The sequence below is a fragment of the Anser cygnoides genome, chromosome 4 (genome assembly GCF_040182565.1).
Source record: "Anser cygnoides isolate HZ-2024a breed goose chromosome 4, Taihu_goose_T2T_genome, whole genome shotgun sequence".
Classification (NCBI taxonomy): domain Eukaryota; kingdom Metazoa; phylum Chordata; class Aves; order Anseriformes; family Anatidae; genus Anser; species Anser cygnoides.
The window spans coordinates 15,678,668-15,705,693 of record NC_089876.1 but is presented as its reverse complement, the minus strand read 5'-3'; the positions used below and the strand labels follow the sequence as shown (position 1 = coordinate 15,705,693).

At 43.6% G+C, this 27,026-nt stretch overlaps 1 protein-coding gene across 3 annotated transcripts in view; it reads right to left on the bottom strand.

Annotated features, from left to right (window-relative positions):
• Positions 1–26,348, bottom strand: part of C1QTNF7 (C1q and TNF related 7) — a 51,873-nt gene extending 25,525 nt beyond the window's left edge. The window contains exon 1 of one of the 3 annotated variants that reach the window (XR_010830969.1): positions 9,169–13,478. The gene's annotated coding sequence lies outside the window, so the exon portion shown is untranslated. Of the gene's footprint in view, positions 1–9,168; positions 13,479–25,837 lie in introns of those variants that run through there. The other 2 variants (XM_013180071.3, XM_013180069.3) reach the window with 2 other exon arrangements.
• Between the last annotated feature and the right edge of the window lie 678 nt (positions 26,349–27,026).

Here is a 27,026-nt window from a genome sequence, read left to right as displayed (position 1 = left end):
GCCAGCCAAGAAAGCTGTTTAATCTTTTTTCGCTAGCTGCATTTTTTCTGTCATATGTCTGAAATGGGCATGTAAGGGATGCACAGTGAAATTACTAATATACGGCATAGTTGCTAATCTAAGACGTGCTGTCTTCGTGAACCCAGCTCACTGGTTTAAAAGCAATGCCAGGCTGAAGGCGTCACTTCAGCAAGTGAAGATCCTTCACTGCTCGTTCCAGGGTGCAGCTGGAAACAATGCATAAAGGAAGATGTTCTGTCATTCTGTAAGGGAAAGTCCTCTCCCAGCTGATGACATATTCAAGGGTGGGTTATGAGAGCGGCCAGGCTGGCAGAGGTCTGTGATCCACCACGGCAGAGACCCACCCGGCTCATGGGACCAACTGAGCTCCCTGGCCTGTTGCTGATAGGCATGTGTGAGCCAGCATGGACAATTGCTTTTTCTTAACCTTGGCAAATCAACACTCTTGTGTTCACAGGGTTTTTGTTGTTTTTTGTTTGTTTGGTTTTTACTTGAGGATACATTGCCTTGTGAAACCTTAACAGCACAGACACCTTTTAAAAGCTTTTAAAAGATGGCAGGATATATGTTTTGGATCATGTTTTGTTTCATCCTGGGCTTTCTTATGTTCCTTTCTGGTGGAAAAACTACACGGGCCACTACTGGAAAGCTCCGTAAGTGATATGACTTTTCCAAGGTCTGCTGTCACACCATTTAGTTGGCTTTCCGTCTTCTCCAGTCAACGTCACCTTGGCAAACGAGCAGACTAAGAGAGTCCCGGTGCCATGTAGATTTCCACAATGTGTTTCCATCCCATAAGGAATTCTCTTCTCCAAAATGTTCCAGTTCTTTTTTTGTAATGATTTTTGCATCTCCAGGCTAGGCAGGTACTTAGCACAACTTCCATTTGAAGAGGCAAGACAGGTAAAATGCAGAAGAGAAGCGTTTGTTCAGCAAGTGAGGCACAGTCCGAAACAGCTTGCTTAGGGGCTCAGAGGAGCTTTCTAGAAGATGAGAGGCTTGAACCCAGGTACCTGCCCTGCAGCTTTACTACACCTCCCTCGTCCAAAGAAGCAATAAAGTGCTACAAATATGAACTCATCATAACCTCATTTTAATGTCTGAAAAGATGACTTCTAAAGGAAAAAAATAATAAAAGAAAGCATAAATATCTTCTTCAACCACTCATTACCCAAGGACTCTGTTCCCCTCTCATATGTTAGTGAGAATTAACGTTTCTGCAGTTCTAATGAGAGCCCATTACTTCGTGGCATAACCCCATCTCAGACACCACCACTGATCTACACCAAGTGCAGAAAATTTATTCATTAGATTTATCCCATGTTTATTAACAGCTCAGCTCGGAAAAAGAGTCAGTGACAAAAACCATCTGGAATAAACATAATGGAATACAAACAATGTAATATATTCCATCGCTCCAGCCTAATTACACTGTTTGGTGCAAATACTATCAATCCAAGTGACAATTTACAAGCCGAACACTTATTAAAGGGAAAAATGAACTGTGCTGGGAAGCACAAATCAAAGTAACTAATCAACACAGACAACACATTCGTGGGATTTAAGAGGCAAGGTACGGTAGTCTTTTATTCCTCCTTGTTTTCAATTTGGGAGACCTGCTGTGATGTTGCAGTACATTATGCATTATGTCTACTTATGCAACATGGGAGACAAGCATGTGTCTGGCTGTTGTCTTATTTTTCATTGGCTATGGCCTTCAACTTTTAAGTTGAAACACTTATCTTGTTCTAATTTGTAAGCTAGGAACAAGGTACACTGTCCAGTTGCACCGGTTTTCTTTTACAGTGCCTTCATCTTTCAGGATAGAGTAAGAGGCTGGAATTCAGGAAAAAATTAGAAAAGGATGGAATTAGCTACAAGTGATGGCAATTTGATCTAAAACAAGTTCTTATTGAGTGAATTGGTTCAATAAGGGAAAAAGGAAAAAGATCTCTCCCTCCCATGCAAGCATCTGAACAACACATGGCTGCTGTCCATGATCTGTTTCAGCTTGGAAGCTGGAACTGGAATCACTAGATGCATCTGGTGTCCCCAGGGAAGCCACAGAAAACACTGGCAGCAGTGAAGAAAAGGTGGTAGAAGCCATGTGAAGCAGAAATTAGACAACCAGCCTGTCTGCATTAGAGTGTGAACTTTAAGAGCTGCTTTAGGCACCTGCATGAAAGCTGAGCCCTCACATACAGTAAAGTGACACAAAGCTACAACATATAACACTCTGTCAGCTTAGGGAAAATAAGTCTGGAAAATACCACCTAAGCTAACATTACAGTGAAATCAATACGAACAAATACACACACAGCCCCGACCACATAAATGTAGTCATAACTTCCATAATTGTTAGCAAAATACGACTTACATAAACCTACACTGGAAAAATCCCCGTTAGTGCTTAGATACTAAAGGAGTGGTTTTTTTTTTTTTTAACTCATTCTATGGGGAAAACAGTGAGAAAATGCTACGCTGAGTGGGCCACAGATGTCAAAAAGCCACAAGCTGCTTCATCTGCAACTGGGAGAGCACCAGTCACCACCATTCCATGCGCAGAAGTGTCTCTCCAGACCTTCACCTTCCTTCCTTTCCCACAAGACAAAGTGGAGCCAGGGTCCCTTCACATTTTGCAAATGGCCATTTAGCTCAAAAACGTTCTGTCATGGGATTGTCTTGAAAACAATGTTCATCTCGTGAAAACAACAACATTTTATATTTCCCCTTCAATTGATTTATTCTGGGACAGGATCTAGTGCTCTGTATCAGGGTCTGGTACTGTTGAACATAGGTCTATTCTCAACCAGAAGTCTGATAATAAGCCAGCTTTTGTCACATCTCATGTACATGAAAAATGTCCAAAGCTGTTTCTCCACCTGCTGTTTTCAGAGAGAAATAATGTGTGACATCCTTTTCTCCTTGAAGAGTTGACATCATAGATGTGGCCACAAAGGGATATTTCTTCATTTAAGAGGCAAGGTGCAATGTTAGATAAATACACTCCTGAGAGTTTTGAAATTTCAGTGATTCATAAAAGCCAAAGATTTTATTGCCAGCTAACTGTGGATCCATCTCTCCAGAGCCTTACTGCACCATCTGTATTAGCATGCAAATCGAGATGACATAGCTGTTGCTAACTAATTTCAAGTGTGACATTCACAGCATAGATAGACTATTGGGATGGTCTTTGGCAACACCTTCATCCAGCCATCTCTGCATGCTCTATGACTGATGCCATCATTCCCCTCCACCGGGAAGATGAACACGAGGAAGACTTTTTCTCACATGCTGACTCCAGGTCTATTCTTAAAGAAAAAAACAGTATATTCGAGTCACCTATCAACCCCACAGGTACTGTGTTCATTTATGTCTCTGTCCTTGGCCTTAATTACTTTGCTTCAAACAGAACCTTCCAAAAGCTCTCTCTTTTTTTTTTTTTCTTTTTTCTTTTCTTTCTTTTTTTTTCTTCTCCCCCCCCCCCCCCTTTTTATTTCTCTTTCTTTCTCTCTTTTTTTTTTCCCAATTCCCACCTGGGCTATAATATTTTCAGTAATGTTCAAAAGCATATATAAATAAAAGAAGAATGATTCCCCATTTGCAGATTACCGAAATACGGTAGTATGCTGTCAATAATTATAATGATAAAATACCTTAATTTTCAGTTTATATGGATTTTTACCCTCTTGTTCTACAACCTTTGGAGCTCACTTTGACTAGGGACTCTGAACAGTTTCCTTTCTAAACAAGGAATGGCCACAGATACAGAGCATTTTCTTTAGGGAGCAGAACATAGCAGCCATGGTATGGTCAACACAACGTGCTCACTTAATGTCTAAATCTTTAGTCTTGTAACTGGGAATTATTCTGCCCTTTTGGGATGCTCAGACACTTGTGTTTTGGCTGTCTGGAATCTCGAAAGTTATGTAGACCTCCAGGATTTCCTAGTTTGGATTTTTTCCTCTGAGAAAGGAGACTCAGGGGACATGCTAATGGCACTTTGTAGGTAGGTGCGGGGTTGTTCATGCACTGAAGTAGAATAGAATGATTAGGGTTGGAAAAGCCCTCCAAGATCATCTGGTCCAACCATCCCCCTACCACCAATGTCACCCACTAAACCATGTCCCTAAGCACCAACCTTTAGTGATCAGGGTGTGCTGGCAGTGCCCTTGGTGTTGTAACGACGGGATGTTGAATCTGGTTCCCTGTTATCATGAAAAATCCAAGCCAGTCCCAACCCTTTCTTGTGACTCCCTGCACTGTCATCTTTTCCCAAACGTTCAACCAATTGCCTTCCGTGCTGCCAGAACTCTGAACTAATGATAACTGTCAAAGTCAATCTGTGGTGAATACTGATTTTTTTTTTCTATCAAGGGCCTAGGAGGGACAAGTTAGCTGAAAGAGTGAGCTGTCTTAGGGAACTATCTATCAACAGCCCATCAAGGCAGAAACTACTTGCTGGAGCATCAGCTGATAAGCCAAAAGGGAGATGAAGTCCACAGAAAGAATTATTTTAATTACTGTGTAGTCTGCTTCACCATTATTTTAGAAAAAGCTGGAGGCAGATGTTACGTGAATGTAATTGGAGATTTCAGGAAACATCCTAAAAGCCACAGAGGAAATGTTAAAAATACAACGGAAATAATTCCCTCTGGAATATAAGCACACACAATTCCACCCCCCCCCCCCCCCCCCCCATAACTACACTTAAGAGATCAAGATATCTTAAGATATTTAAGATATGTTGGTTAGTTGACTGAACTTCAGAAATGGGCAGTCACTCAAAGACAGGTCGTGTTAGCTGTTAGTCATTTTGATAAGCTAGGGATGACAGTATCTATTCCAGCAGGCTGATTTTCCTACAAGCACAAAGGCCATGAACCCACTGCAACCCTCCATCGCTGTGGCTGCTTTGAGCAGCTTCCAGACTAGTTTTCCGTCTGCAAACTGTGATGCCCCAACTGCCAAGAGCTTCTTGTAGAACAACAATACTCTTAACTCTGGGCTCTCCATCTGGATATTTTGCTCCTTTTGGTGTCTGTTTTGATGATTGTCTTGTTTGACATTTAGGTTGGGAGCTTTCTGGCTGTCTTGGAGGATTTGTTTCTGTTTCTGACCCTATGGAAAGATTATAGGCACACAGCAGCATGGCAAGGATTAAAAGTTGTTCTCATTACCTCTTCACAGAGAATCTATTTATTCACGGGTGACTATGAATGGACACATATTTCCATAATTCAGGGAAAGTATCACTTCACTTTTCTGCATCTTCACAGACTTCCAGTATGATCTCAATTCAACAGTCATTGAATCTTGCCTCAGTACTTGTCTGTAAACCCAAAAGGTGGCATTCAGAGAAATACATACATATGTGCTAAGGTGCTGTACCAGGCAGCAGAGAGAGAGAGATCCTGAGAGAGAGACAAGAGAAGTCTGGTACACATCAAAATGCAGTATCTTCGTATCACTAATGTAGGAGAGTCTCCCTGTGAGTTACATTGCTGCCAGGTAGCAGAGCGCTGCCTGGCATTTTCACGATATTTGAATGTTTGCAGCCTATAAACAATTAGAATTGTTAAAAAGAAAGCCCATCAATCAGAAGTTTTCACAACTCCTCATTTGTATGTAGATTTCTAACCTCATATCATCAAGTAATAGTTATCAAGACTATGGAGTAGAACCCTTCATTGTTTTCCCTATTTTTATTTATTTATTTATTTATTTATTAAGCCTGCAGTACTGGCTACTGAAGAGATCTTAACAGTTTCAAATTGGAATGAAAGGAGCTGCTGTCTTTGATTAAACTGTTGGTTCTGTTAGGCCACTGTTGTCTTGGGTAATGACCAGTCCCACCAACTTAGCAGACAACATCTGGATGAAGCAACCACCAAGAAAAGCACGGCTAGTCAAGGCAGTAATTAAAATAGCTGTTAGCCTTGAGCAACAAACTGCACGAGTTAGCAGCCTGCACCTGTTGCTTACAAGTGGGCTTACTTTGGTTATAAATGCAGAGATGCTGCTCGAGTCCAAACCCTGGACAGTTTGGACCACCAGCTATACTAGGGCATGGCATCCCCACCAGTCCCTTTCTCCATCCCAAGACTTCTTTTCTCCAGTAAGGCTGAACTCCAGCCTCAGTACTGTAGAGCACTGAGAGGCTGATCTGAGGTGTGAAAAGGGAAAAAATGGGCATTCTGGGACAGCCTGTCACTAGGGGTTACTGCATGCTGGAGAAGTGAGAAAGAAGAAGGTTCCCAGAGGGAGGGGAGAGACAGCAAAAAGGGAGAGACAGAGCATATCCTGCATTGACACAGAGCCCTTCTAGCACCCCTCCAGCACCATGAACCATTCGACAGCCCAGTTCTTTCTCAAAGATGGAAGTAAAAACTCCAACGATTTATTGAAATGAGGCATTTCTCTTCTTTCAGGTTAGACTAGTGTCTTATGTATGCACTGACTCGATGAAATAACATATCTTGTGCCATTATAATTAATAAAGCCTTTGATAAACTATGCAATAATCCATCCTTAAGATCAACTAATTCAAATTTAAACAGCGTTCTCACATGTCACAGGCTGTCTGAAGAGATTTATTTGGAAAACAAACTGTTCAAGTCTGAAAGTTAGGTGGAGAGGGAAAAAAAAACATATTTTTAGAGACGTAAATGAATATCCAATAGCAAAATATTTGGATTAAATCAGTTTATCTGTCTTCTTTTTCTTGAAAGAAAATGAAAGTTATGTTCTTATTTAAGATTAATTCTTTCCATTTGTGTTACCAAATTCATTCCTGGTCTAAGATCTTATGCTCTTAGACTCCCTACACATCAAATTTCATACCTCTTGAAAAATGAAATTTTAGTATAAGAAAGATTAAAAGATTTCTTCTCAGCTATTTTCATAGGCACTGCATTATTTCCTCTGGGAAATTTCACAAGGGGAAGATTTCAGCCCGCTCACAGTATACATTAGAGCGAGAATGCAATTCGCAAGCAGGGCAGCTCCTTCAACTCTTCTTGTTGCTCGTTTACTTTGACTGAGCTCACATCAGACTGGTGTATTTCACAGTTGGTTTGTAACTTGAAAACACGAGCTGAGTAATAGGGTGAGAATATCTCACAACAAAAAATTCTGAAGAACATGTGGTTTATTGGTTTGCAAGCGAGGAAGTGACATCAAGCATCCAGACATGGATACTTTTCATTTCATGCATCAGTTCTGCATAGTTAGAGAGAGTACATTCCTCCCCATAAAACATACACAACCAAGTACTTAAAGATGTTCAAATTCAAAGCCATAACCATCTGCTTATCGCAGACATCTGTTGCTTCAAAGCAAAGGACTATATGAAAGGTTCAGAAAGCTTTAGAGCTAAAAAGATGCATTTGCCAAGAGACTAATGGAACACACGAATATACATAAATTCCAAAAATATAACAAACTGCTATTTTCTCCCTGGAGTGCGGTTACACCAGCTAGGTATGTGAGAGTTGAGTTGCAAAGAAAATAAAAGAGTTGCCTCAGATCTCAATTAAATTTTTTGTCACTCTCCAAACACTCTTGAAAAGCAACGTCTCCCTCCTGCATCAGCAGAGGTGTCTGACTTTCACACTGAACCCCGCGTCTTGGAGGAACTGCTGCCAGTGCACCTTCCAAACATGACTGTCTCCAGCCTGCAGCCTTCTCTCTGTGGAGCCTTTCCCCGTTCTCACTCGGGGAGGTGGCAGCCCTATTTCTCTGGGAGCAGCTCCACAGCTCTGCGTGCCTATTAATTTCCTCCCTTTCAGCATCCAGGTCTGACTGCCTGGTTGAAGTCCAGGGAAGTCTTTTCTCTGCATCCCCCTCGATGCAGAGTGCCACTTTCCCCATGTGGCTCTTGCATTTCTGTGAAAACTAAGGTCAGCTGGAGAGCTGGGAGCAGTAGCAAGCTCTTTGGCACAGCGACTGTGCTCCTCTGAGCACCTGAGGTGATTGTGGTGGCATATCTGCAATAAATAAAGTTGACATCGCCCTGTGGGTTTGTTCCCACGGTGAGGGTTTGTGTGCAGAGTTGTGTGGGTCTACAGGGAATTACCTGCTACAAGTTACTGGGAGCTAGGAAAAGGTATGAGCCAAATAGGAGATGCAACGTCAGAGGGCTAAGGTACTTTTGGAAGGGCTGCAAGGATTGCAGAGGGGCTAGGAGCTCTCTGAGCAGGACAGTGGGAGCCCTGAGTACACGCAGGTGAACCCGTTACATTTCTCGCTCGGGATAATACCAGCTGTACCCTGGCCAGTGGAGCTAATCAAGCCAGTTTCCATTCACTTAACACACCACCTGCAAGTGGGCAGCCATCAAAGGGGCAGGGACTAAAAGCCACAGACTACAAGAGAAATCTGGGATTTCATTACCTGTCTCTACTGATGCCAATGCATACATGAACTGAATAGAGAACAAGGAAATACTTCATGGTCTTAAACTACATAGTGAAGATCAGAGAAAGTTGATCCATCCCCTGCAATAAACCCCAAATAACCATACATAAAACAATTCACTTAAATATCAGCAATTTTTATAATTAATTTTTTATAAATTATTTTTTATAAAGCAATCAAAATATTTCTTGTGTCATTTAATGTTAACCATCACATAATCTGTGATCTCTTAAGTCTCACAAGAGAGGATATAAAGTCCCACAAGACCACAAGCTCGCATTAGGGGTTACACACCACTTTCAGATTTACTGACACTGCTTCATAAACTAGCATTGTGCTCATTGATTTCCTTTGCACAGGTTTTGCATTTTGCTGCCAGCTTCCCATTGTTCTTGAAATGACTGTGACAAGAACTGTAAAGAAATCAGACTGTTTTCCATGCTGCTCATAAACGGAGAACAGCAATTGTCAGTGATCATAAAAGAAAGCACAGCCTGCCCGAGCCACATACACATCCTGCTTCTCACTCTACTCAGAGCAAAACATTTCTAGAAGGAAAAGTTAGTAATTTATTGTGCCGGCATGCATGCATTATTCAGAAGAACATGGCAAGATAAAACAACACTGCTAGTATAAGGAAACTCAGCTGAAGTTCAGATCATCTAAGAGTTTTTATGAGGCAAGAGACTACACAAAGTTTGCTTCAGCAAAGTAAAGTCCTTTACTTACATGACTTGCAAGAGCTTCCAGCAGCTGGAGTCTCTGAATTACGGTGCATGCAGATATTGTGCTCTGCAGAAAGCCCCCTAACTTCGGCACTGGACACAACACTGGTGCTTCTTATTGATAAATAGTTTCCTGATTTTTCCTTTAAAAATATTCTCCAATATCAGTGGTGCACACTGACAGTAGACTGCAAAGCAGAAAGCCTTTCTGTTGTTACTGAGGAAAGAGTTCCCTCTCAGCTGAATCCAAAGGGAAAAAAAAAAAAAAAAGGAGTCCTTGACCTCGACAACTAGAATAAATCTACTATATCTGTTGGCTCTTTTCTGAATGCATACTTGAGCAGTAACATAAGAGCGAACAATCTGAGTGCAGAAACTGTGGCATGTCATGTTATATACCGGTAGGGTGTGTGAACAATGCGTCTAGCAGAGGCACAGCAAAATGAAAACACAATGCATGTTTTCAGCTTTTATTTTGCTCACATCTTTTAAAAATAAAACAAGGATGACAGGCTTTTCTATTTCTTTTCACAACTCCCAAGTGGCAGCGCTTTCAGTTCTGTCCCTTCTACTTAGGTTCATTGCATTCCAAATTAGGTTATTGCTGACTTTCTATTTCAAACCTCGATTTTCTGAGAATCTCTGTATCTCAGCCAGAAAATATAACCCAAAATAAATTTTATAATTTATGACATCATAAATGCACTGAATTGCTTGCAAGAAAAATGAGCTTTTTTTTTCAGATTTTTTTCCCCTTTGAAAGATCTGTTTACTTCAATTTTTTTCTCCCTTTCGTTCCTTCGACTTAAAATGATTGAACTTCATAAAGTAACAAGCATAACTTTTTGAACAAGTTCTCGGTAAAACAAACAGATGTTTGAAAAAGAAAAGATAATGATGTAGCTTAAAACAGGCAAATGCCAGGCTTCAGCTAAAAAGCAGCTCCCTGTTCCATTGTAAAATTATATTTACAAAAATAAAGACATTATTTTAAACATAGTCATTCAATTCCCAGACAGTGAGGACAGATGTTCTATGGAGAGGATGAAAAAAACAGTGTTTTAGGCATAATAAAAGGAGTTGCAAAAAGATAAGAAGGGAAGAAAATCTATGTCCTCATCTATTCTTTTGTATTCTGTTGCAAATGAGGGAAAAAAGGAAACAAAGTTATAGTCTAAAATAAAACTTTTAGATACTGTAAATGCAAAATTCCTGGCTTTATGAAATGTAAAGATAATAAATGCCCTCAAAACTTTTAATTTGCATTTCTTGCTTAAGACAAAGATTTTAAATGAAAAATGACCAAATGATCTCTTTTTTCTAGTGTGTCATGCTTTTTATATGCCAATGGACTTGAGCAACCCCCTACACTTCTTAATTGTGTTATAAAGCTTTTTCTTGAACCTCAGATGTGGTTTGGACTTTTTTTTTCCCCCCAACTTTATTAAAACACCAAAACACATGTACAACTTCACAGTTGTTTATTGGTAAATAAAGTCTCACAGCTGTAGCTGACTAGTAGCAGAGATATATTGTGTTGATTGAAACATCAGTTTTAGTTTAGTTTCCATTTATATCCACTTCCTTTGCCAAATACTGATACCCTAAATCTACAATAAATTAATTTCAAATCTTTTATTTTCAACTGCTTCTGCCTTTTCCCCCTTTCCCTTCTCCACTTATGATCTCAAAATATGAGGTACTATCAAGCAATATATGTATTGTTTGTATATCTCAACTTGGACGTGGTGTGCTACCAAGGATGTGCAAGATCTGGGTTGGAGCTAGCACAGTCTTCACTCATTTCATTATCTGTCACATGCACGTAAACCCATGTCTCTACAGGACATTGTCAACTACCATGATAAACCTCTTTTCTCTCTGCTAAGCTGTCAGCAAGCACTTATTTTCTCCCCCTTTCCCAGCAAAACTTGTCTATTTTTAGAAAATAGCTGGGATTTCTATTTTATTTTATTTTATTTTATTTTATTTTATTTTATTTTATTTTATTTTATTTTATTTTATTTTATTTTATTTTATTTTATTTTATTTTATTTTATTTTATTTTATTTTATTTTATTTTATTTTTTTTTATTTTATTTTATTTTATTTTTAACATGGTTTTATGATGCAGAGGTCTCGTGACCTGGTTTGTAGGAACAATGCTTCGCACACAGGACGGCTCACACACACCCAGGTTGCAGAAGGCAGCCTCCTGAGTGGAACACGTTAGGACCCCATTCAGCTTTCTGTCCGTAATTCCAAGAGGCTAAACTTCAAACCTGCTTGGGAGCTATTTGTGAAGTCTTCTGAGATAAGCAGAATATACACCTAACTTTTCAGAACCAAATCTTGTGTCCGTAATGATATTTTCAGTTCACACCACGAATTTGAGTGTGGGCTAATTATCCCAAGGCATGATTCTGCTTCTGACCCTTGTATCGGGTTTACGTGGCAAGGTTTTGGTAGCAGGAGGACTCCAGGGGTGGCCTCTGTGAGAAAAGTGCAGAAGTTGCCCCATGTTAGATAAAGGCCAATTTTAGCCAGCTCCAAAGGGACCTGCTGCTGACCAGAGCCAAGCCAATAAGTGATGTTGTTTGTGCCTCTGTATTTAAGAAAAGGGTAAAAGGCTGCTGCGACACAGCAGCTGGGAGAGTGAGGAGCAAGAACCAGCCCTGTAGGCCCCAAGGTCAGTGCAGGAGGGCAGGAGGTGCTCCAGGCACACAGCAGAAGTTCCCCTGCGGGCTGTGGGGAGGCCCCTGGTGGAGCAGGCTGTCCCCCTGCACCCATGGGTCCCACACGGAGCAGATCTCCACGCTGCAGCCCGTGGAGGAGCCCCCGGTGGAGCAGGTGGATGTGGCCTGGAGGAGGCTGCGGCCCATGGAGAGCCCCCGCAGGAGCAGGCCCCGGGCCAGAGCTGCAGCCCGTGGAGAGGAGCCCACGCAGGAGCAGGCCCTGGGCCGGAGCTGCAGCCCGTGGAGAGGAGCCCACGCAGGAGCAGGGGTCTGGGGGGAGCTGCCGCCCGTGGGGGACCCATGCTGGAGCAGTTGTCATGTTGGAGATGTTGTCAGCATCTGCTGACAGATGGGACCCGTGGTATGGAGCAGTTCTTGAAGAGCTGCTGCTTGTGGGCAGACCATGCAGGATCAGTTCAGGAAGGACGGCATCCCTGCTGGAGCAGGGGCAGGGAGTGACCGTGAAGGAGCGGTGGAGATGAAGTGCCATGGACTGACCACAGACCCCATTCCCCATTCCCCTGCGCCGCTCAGGGAAAGGAGGTGGAAGAGGGTGAATGGGGGCAGGTGTTTTTAGTTTGCTTTTAGTTTCTCATTTCTCTAGCCTGTTAGTAATAGGTAATAAATTACATTCATCTCCCTATGCTGAGTCTGTTTTGCCCATGATGATAATTATTGAGTGACCTCCCTGTCCATATCTCACCCCTTGAGCCCTTTATATCGTATTTTCTCCCCCGTTCCCTTTGAGGAGGGGAGTGAGAGAGTGGTTGTGGTTGAGCTCAGCTTCCAGCTGAGTAAAACCACCACAACCCTGGGACCTGTCATTGCCCAGAGGACACAGCAAGCCATCAGTCAGTGCACTTGCAGCATTGCATGCATGAGCTGTGTCATTTCTCCCAGGCCCCCTGCCCATTCCAGCCACAACAGCCGTGTAAGCTGTGGGAGTGTCAGGGCATCATGTTTTACTGCAGCCACGTGCAATCGTGTCTCACAGCTGGAGAGAGCAGCAGCCTCCACGTGCCGTTCCCTCATTGAAAATGTCATCTGTTTTACTGCGTATTGTATATGCATTCACAGACGTGGATTTGTATAGGAGTTAGGAAAACAGTTCACAAACTAAGGGTCACAGTTATAATTGCAGTTGTAATATGAAATATGAAACTGGAAGCTTGGCCAAGACCTCAGAAGTATTCTGTAATGAATACAGAAATGTCTGAGACTTGTCAGGTGAAAGCTATATCATGATCTACCACACCAAACAGTTAAGAAATCACTATTTTTTTTTCCTGGTAGAAGTGTAAAGCCTTATACATAAATTAAAGACCTATGTTTCCCATTCATTTTTTGAACACCCTTCAGAAGACTGGGTGGGCTGGGCTGCCTGCAGGCTGGGAGAGCTGCTCTGCTTTTGAGGAAAGGCCAAGAGAGGTGGGACTGTTCACCTGTAGAAGAGAAGGCTCAGGGGGGAATCTCATCAATGTCTATAAATACCTGAAGGAGGGTGCAAAGAAGTTGGAGCCAGGCTCTCTTTAGTGGTGTCCAGTGACAGGACCAGAAACAACGGGCACAAACACGAACACAGGAGGTTTCTCCTGAACATCAAGAAGCACTTCTGTACTATGCTGGTGAGTCAGCACTGACAGTGCGTGCCCCCAGAGGCTGTGGAATCTCCATCCTTGGAGATATTCAGAAGCCATCTGGATGTGGCCTGGGCAACCTGCTTCAGGCCCCGTAGTGGCCCTGCTTCAGCAGCAGAGATGGCCCAGATGACCCCCAGAGGTTCCTTCCAACCTCAGCCATTCTGTGTTTCTGTGATTATGTCCAATGTCGCTTCATGACATTTTTAAGAAGTCCACATCTGGTTACGTAGCGAGAGATGCAACGTGCAATCTATGGGAACCACTAGGCTCAGTTTCACTACTGCATGTAAAGGCTGGGCCGGAAAGACTGAAACTCTGCACTGATTCAGTGGCCGTGTAAGATAACATGGCAGGTAAATATGAACTAAAGAACTTATTTCACAATGCAGTAAACTTTCATTACCTGTAGATGGTTCATCTGGAGATGTACTGTGCCATTGGTTCAGAGTTGCATTGGCTCCTTGGAGGTACAGTGCTACCTAAAGGCGTTTACATGGTTTTTAGGATCAGTCTGGGGCCGCACATACTTTTAGTGGAAACATTGAGCTGCACTGCATCAGTTCAGTCCATCATGACTTGGTTGGTCTGTCCTTAATGGAGACAGGCTGTTTCCTGCAGGGCTACCTTGGGGGTGCACGCCATGGTCTCCAGTGCTTCAAGAGGATGTATTTGCTAAGGTACAGCATTAGTACCGAATCAGAGAAATAATTTTGGTTGGAAGAGACCTTTGTAGTTCACCTAATTCAATGTCTGCTCAAACCAGGTTTAATCAAATCAGTTTGCTTAAAGCCACCTCCAGAGATGGAGAATCCACACTCCCTGTGGGCAACTAGTTCCAATATTTGGTCACCTTCATGGTAAAAACAAACAAACAAACAACAACAAAATCCCACCTGCTTAGAACTATTGAGAATTTCCTTTGTTTCAGTTTGTGCCTGCATGCTAAGACACGCAGCTGGTGGTGAGTCTGCAATATCTACCTCAGGTCCAACAGATTTGCGTCTGGTCCAGAGCTAAAAAGCTCAAACAGCCCTTCACTGACTTCAGCCGGCAAATGTCTCTGCAGTATGTGCGCCATGCCTCTATTATTCAGGGTTTTCAGCTCCATGCAGCACACCTGACCCGCATTACCCCTGAGATCAAGGAGCTGGCTCAATGATTATGATTCAGGGGATTTTGCACACCTTATCCCAGGTAATCACAAACTCTAGTTCTGATCACAAAACCATTTGATTATACTTACCTGCCATGGAAGACAAAAGATAATACCTTATTTTACAGATATGGACAGGGGCACAAAAGCAACATTATTTGCCAGAGATCACACAGTAAGTGCAGAGCAAGAAAGAGTAAAAGTATTCATCTCTCCAGACTTGCATCCTACCTGCTGGACTCTCTCTTCTCTGTTCATTTCTTAAATTTAGAAGCTAGAGGAAGGCTGTAAGCCAGCCTGCTATTATGGAGCATTTTCTGAGGGAAGGGTCAAAGAAACACAGCACTTGTAAGATGCTAGCTATGTAATGGGTTCCAGTGCCGAAGCTGAAAGTGGGGGAAAATTAAAAAGTGCTAATGCTGCTGCTGTACATGTGGTGGGCAGCTGCACTACGCATCATCAAATGAGTGATTCTCCTTAAAACACAGCCCTTCTGACAATCTGGAATGGAATCCAAATTAGTAAAAGCTGGTTTTGAAAACCTTGATGTCTACTGCTGTCAGTGAGAATTCATATTATAATGATCAAAAACTGTATGAAGGTGAGTATTGCTGTAACTTGTTTAAATTGCAAGCCTGGAAAAATATACTGAAGACATCTGGAATCAATTTCTGTTTTGAAATTCAGTTCATACATAAGGAAGGCTTGTGAAGAACTGAAAGACATGATAGTCTTGTCTTGAAAGACATGAACTAAAATGAAAGCATTTAAATAAGTGCTTTATATGCATGTTCCTCTCACTTCAATCTGACATCTCACTTTTGGCAAATAACACTGTCTATGGCTGGTTCTCTCTAATACATAAATAAATGAAATGCACATAGGCAACAATATATTACTTCTGGGGGAAATATATATATTTTTATATATAGTGGGGGGTTCTGATCTATGCTAGACATGTTCTGCTTCCTGCAGCTATCCAGTTAAGCTTCTCTGCAACCCATATGTGGAAGTCCCATACTACCACTGTGCTGCATGCATGCTCAGAGTTGCCAAGCCAGAAAAATCAGGACTGCAGCTATTTCTAACTTAAGGTGAGATGCTAATGCCACTCATTCACTTGGTCTCAGCTAGTATATGAGCTAGTAAATAGTGGGCAAGAACTCAGGAACTGCAAGTTCCTGTTGAGGCTTCAAATTACGCATTGAAATGGAAGAGTTTTGGCATCTACTTTTTTAAACCTGTAGTGTATACTATCTTGTGCACACAGCTTCTCAGTCTTGAAACCTGAATGGCCAGATCTTGAGCTGACATATATTGATACAGCTGCATGGACTGCAAAAGCAGCATAATTAATTTACACCAGCTGAAGTTCTGGCTCAGAAATGTGTAGGAGTACATATAATGCCTTCCTGGTCGTGTGGGTGCCACACAAGGAGGACTCAGAACCTGACAGCAACGATGGCTTTATAGCCACAACAAAGTTCGTCCTCAGGGCTTTTACCAGACACCATGGGGGCTGAACATTTGTTTTTGGATGTTTCACTGAGTGTATAGTCTCAGAACATAAACAACATATGCCATTAAAACCCATCAGAAGCAAATCTTGAGCACATACAAATGCCCTGAACTTGCATCTCAGGAGCTGTGTGATCTTCCATCCGGTGGTCTGAAAGGATTCTGCAATAAATTGCCTTGCCTTTTAGAGGTCTGGAAACATGGATGAAGACTGTGGATGCTTGAAGGCAAAGAGAGTCTCACTCTTTCATTGTGGTGTGTATCTTCACCCAAAAACAAAACTCATTTTAAATACTGCTACTTCATCAGAGGCTATTTTAGACCAAGTGGTTAGACACATCTAAATGACATGTTCCTTTATTGCTATGAGCTGCAACCAGTCTCCTTTCAGTAAGCATGAGATATTCTTACACAAAGGTATCCCTGGCCACCCCCTCATAAGTACAGCATGAAAAAAGGCACCTCTTTAACTATGTAGGGAAGAAGTGACTTAAAGTGTATAGCAGCATTTGACATGCATCCCAGTTTGCAAGAAGTAAAGGACTACATTGCTAGTACAAACTAATGTAATGACATATGGCTTCTCCATTTGGGAAAATGCTGCAAAACTGAAAAGCAGATTGCAGCTTTTCAGAATAAACTGGTGCTGGAGCTCTCATTAATGTAACTTAAAACTGCTTGAGCAGCACAGACTTGTCTGGATTGAGTTAATTTTTTTTCACTTGTTTAGTCCAAAAATAGAATTGCTTCAGCTCCGTGCAAGCTCAATGTTGCTACAATTGTCTTCAGTAATCCTCTCAAACCCACTGTTTTCCCAGATCACTTTATGGATATTGTCTATGGGAGGGAAGGGAGTGTAGTAGCTGGAGCAGAGTGCTGAGGGATCTGATTCCTATTCTTAGCTCCATGGTTGACTCTGTTTTCCTTCTGTTATTCTTATAGTCTCCTTCACTCTTCCATTTAACCTACCTGAAATTCAGGCTTGACGAGCAGTACTTTGCAATTTTGGTACATTGTCTAATTCTACCATTTAATAGAATTAATGGAGGAGAAGGGTTTCCCAACTGGTCCAGCCCTGGGAGATGCTACTCACAGCAGAAGAGATTGTTGAGGAGATGAGTGCCGATCATCGCAACATCATCTCACAGCTTTACCACCATTCCAGTGTAAGGTTTAATTCCCCATGCTCCCAGAAAAAGCTAGATAGCATTTGCTTTCAGCTCGCTCTCCTGCTGATTATTACACCTGAAAACCAAAACCTCCAAAAGCAGAGTGCTGTGCCCTGGCTGCAGTAAATGCACCCCCATACGCGGGGCTGTAGGGGCTTACTCTGATCTGCAAGAGTGCCAGAAGGGACAGCCTGCGTGACATTGCATCCTTTGCTGCAGCACAGGCACTGGCATAACAGGAATGGGGATCACTGCAACATCTACTGGGAAAAGACACACTGAACAGTGTTCCTATGTTTTTAAAGGTGTTTGAGGTTGAAGAAATCAGTACAGCCATCCATTTCTTACATAAATGAGCTTCATTGAACACAGAAATTTTTGCAAACGCAAGGCGCATAGGCTTCTGGTAGCAGCCCCCTAATAAAGACTTTCTGCAATATTGGGCTGGTGTTGCTGTCGAGTCTCCAGGAATTTTTAAAGTCTTTTTAAGGCTACCGCATTGCTGCTACTTCAGTGCTGCCTGTGAATGATAGACATGCTATGGCTAGGTGCCAAGCTGCTTGAAAAAGAGCCCTTTAAAATAAATAATAACACAACCTTTAAGCATTAGGAACTGATGGTGTGAAGTATGTGTCAGGTAAATATATAGTTTATTCAGTATAAGTGCACATGCTCAGGCACTCTGAGGTTAGCCGCGGCCTCCAACACCAATACAGTATTATAGAATCATAGAATGGTTTGGGTTGGAAACAACCTTTAGAGATCACCTAGACCAACCCCCCTGCCATGGGCAGGGACACCTTCTGTTAGATCAGGCTGTGCAAAGCCCCATCCAGCCTGGCCTTGCACACTTCCAGGGATGGGGCATCCACAGATTCTGGGGGCAACCCGTTCCAGTGCCTCACCACCCTCATAGTAAAGAATTTCTTCCTAGTATCTAATCTAAACCTACCCTCTCTTAGTTTAAAGCCACTACCCCTAGTCCTATCACTACAGGTCCTGCTGAAAATGTCTCTCTCCATCTTTCCTATAAGCCTCCTTTAAGTATTGAAGACTGATGTAAGGTCTCCCCGGAGCCTTCTCTTCTCCAGGCTGAACAACCCCAACTCTCTCAGCCTTTCTTCCCAGGAGAGGTGCTCCAGCCCTCTGATCATCTTCAGGGCCTTCCTCAGGACCTACTCCAACAGGTCCATGTCCTTTTTGTGCTGTGGGCCCCAGAGCTGAGTGCAGGGCTCCAGGTGGGGTCTCATGAGGGCATAGCAAAGCAGAGAATCACCTCCTTGACCTGTTGGCCATGCGTTTTACAGGCAATACCAATAAATTTATGGGTCTCACCCAAGCACCGTGCTCAGTTGGAGTGCTTGCTCTCTGAGAGTGGAGATGAAATAACGCCTTCAGGAGCAGGAAGGGTGCGTGCTGGAGCTGCAGTGGGGCCTGCCTTTGGCACTCATGCGACAGAGGGCTGCAGCGTCTGTTATACACAAATAAAGCTCCAGAGGCCTAAATAGATAAATATTAGAACCGCTGATTAAAGGAAGCAATGCCAGCCACTTTCGGCCAGCATAGCAGGAAAGCGTTTCATTACCTCAGGTTTAAAAGACCTTGGACGTTTAGTGATTCCAAGGACTTGCAAAAATTACAAGGAGGAAGCACCGGTAACAATATCAGACACACATTCACTTCATTCAAGGCCAAATTAACCTTAATTATCCAATTTATAAATCAGCTTTAAGTGGAAGGCTCCCTCCAGTCCCCCTGCTGCCGCATATTTTTGGGATTAAGTTGTTTGTTTTTAGTGATAAATTAGAAACATCTGCTTCCGCTGACACACTGGGAAGGAGGCACATGCAGCAAACTTGCCCGGCGAGCTGCTGGGATGCTGGAGGGGATTTGGTGCCAGGGCCTGGGCACGGTGCTGCCGATTTCTGACCACGAGGACCCAAGGGACCTGGCCTCTCCCCGCTGTGTGGGGCGGAGGAGGACCATGGCTGTCGCAGGGCCGGGCCGGGCCGGTTTCTGAGGCGGGCCGGAGCAGCGGTGAAGGCTTCCAGCAGCGCGCGCTAGGCAGATCCTGCCTTTTAAGGGTATCTTGGCAGCTCTTCCACGCGAGTGAAACTGTTTCTGCTATGGGATCATCTCGTCCTAATCGCAAGGAATCCAGACCGCGTTCCAGAAGAACCGCAGAGGTCGTACAAGCATGAGCGATGATGGCAGCGAGCGCACACAGAGCGCTGTCCCACCATCTCTTCTGATGGAGGAAAGGGTGCCGGTTTAGGGGACTGAAATGTTTTATAACCTGTCTATATCTCTGGAGAAGCGATACAACTTTTTGATCGCCGAGGCAGGCTGAAAATGGCCAGAAGGTAAACCACATGAAAGCATCTGCATGGACGTTCACCTCATGAGGGAGGTACAAAAATAACCTTCCTTGGAGTGAGCCACTCTTCACTGAAGTGCAAAGCTCAGGCTCAATCCTGCCAGACGTAGCAACCTAAAAAATATAACCTGGGTGTCCGTGGAGCTGCACCCATGATGAACCTGATCCTTGCATCCCTGTATGTGACCCCTTCAAAGAGGCCTGGGTCTCACTGCAGAGGATTACTAGGACTGCAGAACCAGACTTCTTACATGCGCTGGCTGGGTTTTTGTTCCAGTTTTTGACAATCAAAACTCTCAGACTGCAGCCTCAGGCTGCGAGGACAGAACAGGCCTGTAGAAGGGGAGAACATGAGATGCCAGGAGGTTTCTGACAGGTAACTCCTGCTGCCAAGATGCCCTCATTTTCTGCCTGGCTGTCTTCTCCAGATATGTTTGAGGATTATGTGCATTTATCCAAGGTTTTCAAGTAATCCATTAGCTCTTTCAGAGCAAGATAATTTCTCTGTCAGTGCAAGAAACACCCAGCAGTCACTGTATGTTGGCTGTACAGTAAGGGTATGACGATCTGGACAATTCCTGGAGGCGTGGGAGGCATCACTGAGGTGTGATGCAATGTAAATATATTTCTGTCTGAGAAATGCCAGGCACTAAAACTTTCAATTGCAGTTCTGCCTAAAGAAGGCTACAAAGCCACGGCTGAGCTGCATGCAGGGAGCTGTCCTATTCAGTCCTGCAAAGGAAACTCTTCATTCTCCTTGGACTACTGAAGGCCGCTTGTGGTCCTTTTCCTCCAAAAATGCAGCCTCCACACCCCCACTCTGATGTAAAGCAGTACAACCTAGCTGTAAAGCTTAAAATATGGTGAAATGCAGCTGATACACCCCCTTCCAGAGAAACCAAAAGCTCTCTGCTGGTGCAGTGCCCTCTCACTGTGCTGAAGGCATTGCTCACCCTCCCGAGTGGGCAGCAGAGCCCCTGACCCCATGGGGGGACCTGCTCTCGGGGGGTGCGGGAGACAAAGGTGAGTATGATGGCCTGTTTCACAGCTAGCCAGAACCATTGGCCCTGATTGTTCTGCTTAAGCTGTTTTCCTCTGTCTGACCTCCAATGCTGCTCTTTTAAATGCTGTAATACGCTCAGGAGAACGTGATCTTTGCATTCTTATTGGGCCATTCAGATATATATTCAGATAATAGTGCAATAAAGTTGACTTGGGTACTTTTTTATTTTTATTTTGTTTTGTTTTTATTTTTATTTTTATTTATTTTTATTTATTTATTTATTTTCCTTTTACCCATGCTGTGGGGACAGAAGGGAACATTTCCTTCCTCCAAGAGAGAAGTGGGAGCTACAACCTGTACTTTACACCTTTAAGGGAATTGCTTTGCCGGAGTGTAAACTATCCTGTTCCCACTCAAAAATCACCACCTCTCTCTGGAATGACTTCTCCCTGCCCCACCTCAGAGCTGGTGCTCAAGAGGTCATCTGCTGACATGTGTGACCACTTTCTAGCAGGAATGCCTGCACTGAATAATAGGAACTGTAATTCAGAGAGGCCAAAGTAGCTTGGGTCTTTCTCCCAGCCATCGTGAAGTCAGCTATCTGGAAGATTTAGAGCTACACTACAGCCCCACATTATTTAAGCAGGGGTTACAGGATGGCCCAGCGACCACTATGGTTTCAGGAAGGAGTGGATGCTAGCAGGGTCCCCCCCAAAGCCTCCTCAAGGAAGTGGTAAAGGGGGATCCCCTGGGTAAGCATGCAGATGCACCAGGAAAATGGGAGGACTACAGAAAGGAGAATACCAGATAGGTAACTTACAGGAGGAAAGGGGTACTGAAGAGGAACTGAAGAGACATTGAAAACATTTGGGACAGGGAGAGTTTCTAAAGCTGAGCTGTGATCAAAGCCTGTTCTCGGTCTTTAGGGCCAAAAAAGGCCAGGCTCTGGCAGATAACCTGCAGAGCATATCTGTGCAGAGCTGGACCTCATAACGTCTCAAAGGAGCCAATCGCTCTGTAACAAAATACTGACATGGCGTCTGCAGTGAGCAATGGATGCAAAAAGTAACCTAGGTGTTTCTCTGATACATCGCCAAAGAGCCATTTCTACTAGTGACAGTGAAAAGAAATTCTACATGAGAAAGGACATGAAACATAGCCTGGGATGTGTCAGGGGGGGGGATCGGTCCCCAGGTGCTTTAAGGCACAGCAGACCAGAGCTGTGCAGGAACATCAGTGCAGGGCTAGCAAGACTGGCGTAACATCAAGTTTTTATGGACTGCTGAAAAGGGAAAAGACTTTCGGTCCTCAGTCCTAACAGCAAGCGAGAACAGAAGACACATGTTCCAGCAGGAGGGAGCTTCTCCCTCCAAGAAAATGGAGAGTTTTCCCGGAGCAATACAAAAAAAGTGAAGACTTTTCCCTCTTTCTCTCTCTCTCTCTCTCTCTTTTTTTTTTTTCCTTTTCTTTTCTGAAGTGTAAAGAAATGGGAGGTCCCTCTCGCAGCAGCTCCCAGACCAGGTCCCCCACGCTGGCCTGGAGTCAGTGACGAGGCCCACTGGACGAAAGGAAAGAGGTGGGGAGAGCAGGCTGGACACACACCTCTTTAGCCCTGCCCTTTGAGCCCTTCTTGTTTTCATAGCAGTGTCACTCCCTGTTTTTGCTGCACATTTTTTAAACTACATTTCAGGTCTTGTTTCCTTATTAATATCCTCTCCATCCTCATTTTTTTTTTTTTTAATGAAAGAAAAATATATTTATTAAAAGAATGTAGCAAACACTGAGAGAAATAAAGCAGAGTGCATGAATTACAATACATCCTAAAAAGCATCCCATAACGGAACAGTTCTCTTCCTTCCCCCTGCTTTAACCTCTGGCTTTTTCCAGATGTTCCTGTTTATAGCAGGGTGTCTGATTTTGGGTTTGGGGTCTCTCCAAAGGAGGAGGGGAGAGCGTAAGCTGAAAATAGGATGGGTGGCCTGCTGGTGTCCAAGCACAGCCAACTATCTCAACTAAATCTTGTTCGAGATCTGGCCTCCACTTCTGTAGGCTGCACCACGCTCGGGGCTCAGAGACACAATACAGATGAGGAAGACAAATCCAGTAGATAGACTGAACACAAGCCAATAAATTTAAGCCAGCACAACATATGGACTCTCACATCTCTCAGCCTAGGAAAGATTGCTCCCCACAGATTTCTTCGAGGTTTGCCCAGACAAAGTGAAACATCCCAGCCAGTGAGACTTTTCCCCCCTTTCCCTCAGATTGTTTTATAACCACATCTCTCTCCCTGCCAGGATTATTTTCCCATTGTGCACAGCCTAGTCTTTCCCCTTAAAACTGATCCCATTATTATTTGTGATAAAATCTGCCTTCGTACTAAACAGTTCTGCCCTTCCCAGTGCTTACACCTGACAGAAATGTGTAGACTGTTTTATCATATGATCCTATCCCCTCCTGCTCAACGTTTAGTGAAACTGGAAAACATCTCTGAAGGCTAGAGTCAGGTCCTTTGCGGTGCTGCCTTCATCACTCTGAGCTTTCCAATCCACATCCGACATCAGGTGAGGCTTGGGGCTGGACACCCTAAAGCAGATCCACACTTCTCTTCCAAAATAAAAACTAAAGCCTAATATACGGAGAACCTGAACACGTTACTTCAGTGCTGTGAACTCGGACTAATCTGGATTTCTTCTTCTGCCCAACAGAAACTACACAACTGAGCTGCACCTCTTAATTTAGAGAGACTGTTTGCAGAAATGAAAACCTTTTGCTGACAGTTGCAGCCCGATGCATACCACTAAAATGTAAATCTGCCCAGTAATTATCTCACTTGCAGCCTTTATTTTCCCTGTTTGATCACCAAGATGAACCTGCCAAGCCTCTGGAGTTTTCTGCCAAGTCAGTCACATAACTGCTTTGCTGTCCTTTCGACCAACAAAAAATCCACACCAGCAGATAAAATGGAGTTTGACCTGTCTTGTATCTGTGACAAGCAACCTCTAGGAATCAGAAACACTACTTTTTTCTTTTTTAAAACGCCTCTTAATTGTATAAAAGGTTGCAGCCTTCAGATTCTCACTCCTCTCAGAGGTTAAGTTTTTCTGGCCTCTCTTAATCCACGTTTTATCATCTGCAATGTGTGTCTTCAGGAACGTGGATGTCACTTGGCCATACAATGACAGCATGCGTAACGGTGCTGCAGCACTGGTTTAAGGACCCTGAGCATTAGGCTTTGCAGCATACGGGGCAGGCCCACGAGCAGACACCTCACAGAGAATTAAGGATACAAGTGAGCTCCAGCACGGTGAATGGGACAGAGGATCCTGCCCTGTGGGGACTCAATCCAGCCCTCAGTTTTCCCATCCACCTTCTTGCCTTGCAGCTGTTACCTGTCACTACCCTTCAGATGGCGGGGTGTTGTGGAGGAAGGGTAAGGAATATGCAACCACTGAGGAGGGGAATTGAGCTTCCCAGGCCCCATGCCACATAGTCCTTGCCTAGGCAATGCTTGTTGGACACACCTCTGCCTGCCCTACCTTTCCACAGCTCAGCGAGGATGGTGATGGTGGGGTTCCCACTTGGCACAAAACTTCACCCAGGGGTTCCCAAATGGAGGCAGGCTTTCAGGTTTTCCTTCTTTCCAGTGGGCCTGGCATATCAGCTCCTCCACATCCAGTTTTGCTTTTCCACACCATTTCCCCAGCCCTCCCCACTCCATGTTTCTCTACTCTTAAACACATTTCTTAGGTGGAGCATGGCCCATGGGGACATAGTCTCCTGGGTGGGCCGGGCAGTACGGGAGCTCAGCAGGACAGCCCCGCATTTCCACATGCTCTGAAAGGGAAAATCCACTCCAGCAGCACAGCTGAAGCTGTCCCATGTCAAGGAAAACAAGGAGCAAGGGACTGCAGGAAGAAGGGAGTTCCACCATGGGTCGTGGGATTTCTGAAGCAGGTTGCCGTTTCTCTAGCAATGAGTAGAGCTGGTAATAGCAAATTTCCGCAGCTTGCACGGCTCCAAGGGCTGTGGGTAATGCTGTGCTCACACCCATATTTTCCTAAAGCTTCAGCTGAAAACCTTCATCATTTCCTTGAAAGTGAGTGGGTTAGAAGAATTAGGCACCGCTGTGAGTATCATGTTTTGGGCAGCTGGCATGCAAGCCAGCGCTGCCTCCGCCCCATCTGCACAACCCAGGGACCCAGGGGAAACAAGAGAGCAAGAAACTGCTTATCCACTTACACCCTCACCTACCTACACCACGGCTGTGTTCAATCACTTGCACTCTATTTAACAACACCCACTCCCTTCCGTGTGTCTGTAGCACACAGCCACAAAGCATACTGCCAGTAGCAGTGGAAGCACGGAAAGCTAAATGACCTTGGGAAAGAAAACCCCATGCAGAATAAATGCCCCAACAAAATAACAAATGGGTGTTTTTTTGTTTTTTTTTTTTTTTTCTTTTTGGTGAGAGTTTAATACGTTAAATTCAGGAGATTAACTTTGCGAGAGCACAACCCTGAAGCAAAATGATTTATTCAGTATTTACAGATTTTTTTTTATTTTTATTTTTTATTTTTTTCAAAACAAGTTTCTATGAAACCATAGCAACAAAGGTTAAAGTGAATACTTGGAATGATTTTGGAATCATGCACAAGGGAAAAAACCTATAATCTATTTTGGGTTGATGGAATGTAAGATTATAGCTAAATAAAAGAAATATTTCAAATGATTGTAAGCAATTAAATCACCCTAAACCCCGTGAAAGGTAGACATTTATAAATATTTTTTTACCATCAAATTGTGTCTTTGATTTTTAAAAAAATATGTCTGGTAACTTTCTGATAGGAAAGTTATATGCATCCATGTCAAAATTTATTACTCTTTCTTACAAGATATATAAACAGATTTCACAGAAGTCCTACTACAGCAGATTCCTAATGGAAACATGTATACCAGCAAAAATCTGATTTTTTTTAATTATTATTTTTTTTCTGAGAAGTCTCTCTGTTGTGTTTCCTTCTTTAAATGCATTTCAGAGAAGCCAGAATAGGAAAGTAGAATCAGTTACAACTTACCTTAACGTTTGAGTAGATGACACCAATTTTTTTTCAGGAAAAGCAACACGTTTCTTTCGGGTCGTGCTGTAGGAGCTGTAAATTCAAGCCACCAGGTAATTGTTGGTGATCCAAGATCCGTTAAAGCCAATTTGAGTGCCTCGACGACAAATAATAAACTTCACGAAACTCGTTTGAAGCTTGATGCTCGTGCATTGAGTTTTGTAACTGTCTGTCTCAGCTAAATAAGCTCCCACTCCTTTCCTCGGACAGTTGCCAGCTTTTCTAATTTAAAGCAACTGTCAGCGTGCTATAAAACTCCTGCTGGAAGGAGCTCAATGTATACCATGGAGCAACGAGCAAGCGCGTGCTCCGGACTGAAGCGGTATGACAGCGTCCTAACGGGACGCGGGGCATAGCCTCCCCGAGGTAACGTTATATCATCTTTGGAAAGCATTATCGGCTAAGTTGTCTCCTGCTCGGTATAGACACAGAGACGAGGAAAAAATCATGCTCTTTCTGGCATGCCGTCCCCTCGGCGTGGGATTTGGGAGGAGCAGCATCTGCCTCAAAGTGAAGGAAGAAGCAACAGCCTCAAAGGCACAACGTGCTGGGAGCTGCCAAAGGAGCCTGCTCCCCAAATCAGCCAGAGGATTCCCTGGATTTTTAGAGGTGCTACTCCTTGGTCTGAGGCTTCAGGGACAGGTCCAGGGGCTTTCTCCTAGGCTTCCCCTACTGCAGGGTGCTCCTCTCACAGCGGGGTGGGAGACCCAAGCTGAGGTTTGTGGCTAAGAACATCCCCAGACTTGACCTTCATGGGATTTTGGAGAATTTCAAAAGAGATTCATGACAGCGATCCTGTCCTCTGAGACACTGTCAAGCTTTAAATAACAGAGGCATGATCTGCAAAGACATCCACTTACTGTGGATGGCTCTGTTCTGGTTTGCTCAGATTAAGATAGCAGAGCACACGAAATGCCGTTCATGCAGAAGAGCTACAGGTGTTCCTGTGGAAGGAGAATTACTCCTCCTCCTTGTGAGGAATGTATTTCAACCAGCCATGGCCAACCCACATGGTGTGAGTTAATGATTTGAGAAAGTTCCCATTTTGCAAATATGAGTTCTCTCTGCAGAATAGCTAAAAGCAAACAAACAAAAAGCTTTGATGTTTAGGCCTAAATTATAAAACATTGTGATTTTTGAAATTTCA